The sequence below is a fragment of the Dipodomys spectabilis genome, unplaced genomic scaffold, assembly GCF_019054845.1.
Source record: "Dipodomys spectabilis isolate Male_0828 unplaced genomic scaffold, ASM1905484v1 ptg000272l, whole genome shotgun sequence".
NCBI lineage: Eukaryota > Metazoa > Chordata > Mammalia > Rodentia > Heteromyidae > Dipodomys > Dipodomys spectabilis.
In genome coordinates, this window is record NW_024870949.1 from 1861480 (window position 1) to 1865959 (window position 4480).

At 45.4% G+C, this 4480-nt stretch overlaps 1 pseudogene; it reads right to left on the reverse strand.

Annotated features, from left to right (window-relative positions):
* Positions 1 to 1464: 1464 nt before the first annotated feature.
* LOC122126025 lies at positions 1465 to 3096 on the reverse strand (annotated as a pseudogene).
* Between the last annotated feature and the right edge of the window lie 1384 nt (positions 3097 to 4480).

The window sequence follows — 4480 nt, forward strand, 5'->3', positions numbered from 1 at the left end:
AGGAAAGCTTGTAGATATACTTGTTTTGTCTTGGTGCTTGAACTAACGCCCTAGGTGCTGTCCTAAAAAGTGATTACCCAGTTTGCCATTTAAGTCACAGCTCAACTCCACTTTTTTTTAATTCTTGGTAGTTAATAGGAGATGAGCCTTATGCAAAGCCCCGAATGAATCAGTTGCCTGAAATCTGAGGATCATGGTTCAAAGCCACCCAGGGCAGGAAAGTCCATGAGACTTTTAGCTCCAATTAATCAATGAAAAGTTGGGAGTGGTGGAGCTCTATCTTTGAACAAAACATTCTCAAGCCATAGGATAGCACACAGATGCACACAGAGAGAAAGCCTTATGGACTTTGTGTATGGGCTAACTTTGACGCATGCTCCACAGATTTCATCCTCTATTCATCCTCTCTCCATTTAAATTTTTATTGGTCCTGCGGCTTCACCTCTGACTCTGGGACCTATATCTTAGCTTTCACAATCAATGCTGGTGTTTTTAACACCTCTGCCACAGCTCAAGGTTTTGTGCTGTGTAACTGGAGATAAGAGTCTCAAGCAGGTTCCTCCCCTGGCTGACTTGACACTGCAATCCTCAGATGTCAGCCTCTTGTGTAGTAAGGATTACACACATGACCAGCAACATTTAGGTCTTTTTAAAACTTTAATATGTGCTTGCTTCCACCTCCTTTTATTTTTATTATTTTTTTCATTTTTGCTTGGCCTGGGAGTAGAAATTGAATTTCAGATGCTCTCTCAGTGCATACATCGGACTAACCATAACGTTTGGCTTTTGTGGGAAAGTTAATTGGAGAGAAGAGCTATGCCAGATTCAGGAGGCTGAAAATTGAAGAAAGTCCTTAATGCTCTCTTCTCTAATTAACCACTAAAGGCTAACTTGGACTTCCTATCACTGTACAATCACTCACGACGGACCTGGTCATCTACAGACACTTTCTTGTAAATGTCATCCTTTGAAAACATGTACAATTCTATTTGTTCCTCATCTTAAGATCTAAACCTACATAGCGTTGATCTCAATTAGTCATGGAATACCAAATATGATAGGAAGACAAACCTGAAAGAGAGACATGCAATACAAAAGCAGAGCTTGCTCAGTTCCTCAGCACTCAAAGAGGGGAGGATGTGGAAGGGGGGGAGAACTTCATGAGCCTTTCTACTCTTTATTTTAGCAGTGGGTTGTGGGAAATGTGTGGTTTTATTTCAACATGAAAATATCTCAATGCATGGCGATCTTGCCTGATTGGTTTATATTTTCTGCATAAATGTTATGGAAACTCATACATAACTCTCTTTTCATCCTGCAGTAAAGGTCAAAGCAGCAGCAAATGGAGATGAAAACAGATGATCGCCAGAGTCACAACTTAAGAAGGTTTCAGAGGATGGGGATTTTCCCTTGACTCCTTTTCCACTTTCTTCTGATAGCTCGTAACTGTAGGGGGGGTGTTGACAGTTGTTTGTAGGAATTTTTGTTTTTCTCCAGATTCAAGTCTTATCTCTGCTTAGTTTGCTTCTCTATGCAGTATTTGACTTGCTCAGCTCCTGCCTGATTGCATCAACGAACTCCTCTTTCAGCTTGGTTAGTTCTTTTCTCATCTCATCTAAAAAATCCTGCTTCAGTCTGTCACAGTCAAGGCTTTCTGTCTGGACCTGGTCGGCACTGGGCTGGGACAAGGGTGTGGACTTATAATGGCTCATAGGACCTGTTGTCAAAAACAATCTGATTTTTCCTTGGAGAATCTCATCTGGAGATGACGGGTGACTTGCTGCCATTCATTGTATTTGTTCTTTCCCAAGGTTTCCTGGTTGGTTCAGGTGTACTTGTTAATGAGACCTTAGAAGTTACAGGTTCTGATTCTTCATTTTTTGCTTCTATTGTTGATCCCTTTTCGGCCATTCTCCTCCTTCTGGCCATCAGGAGACTCATTTCCTCCATTAAGCTGCTACTTGCCAAGGGAACGGGTCCATTTCCACCACACATGTCTGTTTTAGCTGACACGGAGTTCACATCTGTGAACACCGTGCAAAGAGGCATTTTCCACCCGTGACAATTTCCTAAGGTTGGCTCCAGCAATCGCAGCTGCAAGTCCAGTTAAAGGACGATTGTCTTCTGAAAAGGATCCTTAAAAAAAATCCGGATGCAGGAAGGGAGGGGCAGGAGGTGGTACAGGAGAGGGGCTTGATTAGGAAGAGGGCATGGGGGAGGAGGGCCAGAGGATAGCAGTGGGGGTGAAGGAGGAGGTTCTGGGGGAGGAGAGAATACAGAGGCCTGGGCTGGACCTGGTGGGAGTGTTGGAGGAGATGGAGGTGCAGGTGGTCCCAGGATAACACCCTGCGGGGCTGGAGCCTCCGACAGCTGAGAGGCTTCCTGAAAGCCTGGCTCAGAAGCACAGGGGTCTCCCAGCTCACAGTTTACAGGGGTCTCCACAAAGGCAGAGGTGGCATTACTCGGCACTCTGCTCTCTTGATCCCATTCCACTTGCTCCAGCTGCTCCATCTGCTCCCGCTCCAGCTGCTCCACCTCTCTCTTTCCAACCTCTCTCCAGCCTCTCTCACTCTAGCTTTCTCTCTCTGGTCTTTCCCTCTCCATTCTTTCTGTCTCCAGCCTGTCCCTCTCCAGCTCCTTCTGACGTTTCTGTTCTTGCAGTTGTCTTCTTTGGATGTCCAACTCTTCTTGGGATGGGCCATTTTGAACTTGATCAGGCAGTTGTGAATTTTATCTAGGCAATTTTGGTCCTGCCTCCTGTGAATTCAGCACTTCTAAGGCATGCATCATGCACTTGCGAATACATTAGCATCCTCTTTGCTGCCATAGTTAAGACTGTACACCTGCCTGGCATCTCGCCACTGGTGGAAGGTCTGTGTTGCTTGATTATACTTTAATCCTTTGGGGATGGCACAGCTGATCACCAACTGATGATCCTGGATCTTCCTGCCCAGCACTCTGAGTGTGTTGTTGCCTGTATGGTGATAGATATGAACTCTGCTGAACCCAGTTGAACCACAGCTGGCACCCACTTTTATTGGCATCATCACAAACCAATGCAGCAGCTCTTCCCTGACAGATACTCTGTTCACTCATTGAGCCGGCGGGCCTGATGGATGCGGCACGGGAGTGCGCTACTCTGGGACGGCAGGGTTGGCTCATTCAGTGCTTCTCTGCTACACTGGCGGCCAGCTACTCCATCACATGCTGTCGTGCCGGCCAGGCCTGGGTTGCAGGGTAGGTGGGCCGCTTTGGCTGCCTGCTGTTGCCGCTGCTCCTGCACAGGCCCCTGAGGACCACGAGGACCAAGAGGACTGCAGCCATCCAAGCCATGGGAGGAGAGTGGGGTGTGCCACGAGGCGCTGGTGCGGGGTGTGTGGAACCCTCAGGCTCTGCCCTCGCCCTCGCCCTCCCCTACCGCTGTCGCCCTCCCCCTTTCTTCCCCCGTATAAGTAAACTTTTATATCTTACAAAAATAACTTTTAGCTGGGGACTGGTGGCTCATGCCTGTAATCCTACTCAAGAGGCTGACATCGAGGATCACAGTTTGAAGCCAACATAGGTAGAAAAGTCTGTGAAATTCTTATCTCCACTACACTACCAAATATACTAGAAGTGTGGCTATGACTCAAGTAGTAAAGTGCTAGGCTTCATCAAATGATCTCAGAGCCCAGGCCACGAGTTCAAGCCCCTGGACTGGTACAAAAAGAAAAGTTTCATTAGTTTACATTATACTAGGATTATGGTGTGAGACACCAGTGCTGAGATTAAGAAACAACTTTTGTAGTAGCTGCCACTTTTGATCTTTTCCCTAGGAGTTTTTATGATTGATTTTATCCATGCCTTATATTTACATTCCACTAATGGAATTATTTTTTTGGTTGGAGGCACATTTCAATAATTCAATAACATATCAAAAACACATTTTTCATTATTTTAAATAGAGAAGGGAAACATACGATGAGTCTGAGCCCAGCAGAGAATGAATGATGGTTTGATTGCAGATATGTGGAATGTATTCCAGGATGTGGGAACCTACCAATTTGGGTGCTTCAGTTATCAGGTCTTCCTGAAGCTTCACAATAAATTTCTATGATATCATAGCTACCTTTGCTATTACAACCGATAGGTGTCAGGCACTGATCTCACCCTTAGGTGGACTTAGATACACAAGGAGAAAAACATAATATTTAGAAGAAATGACGATTTACCATAAGACCACAGCTTGATGAACTTTCCTGATTGAACTTTGAGATTTTATGAGCAGAACAGGCTCATCTCCACACAAGACTACTAAGCAGTGAGGACCAGGCACTATTGTAGGCAACTAGAGAGAAAGATGTGAATACAGATGTGAATGGCCTGCCTCCATGCACATGTCATGCTGTTGGAGAAAACCATAAATCAAAAAGTTAATGTCAATAAATCAGAAGGATGGTCATGTGGGGAGACAGCTTCACTTTGAGGATTGGAGGAAAAG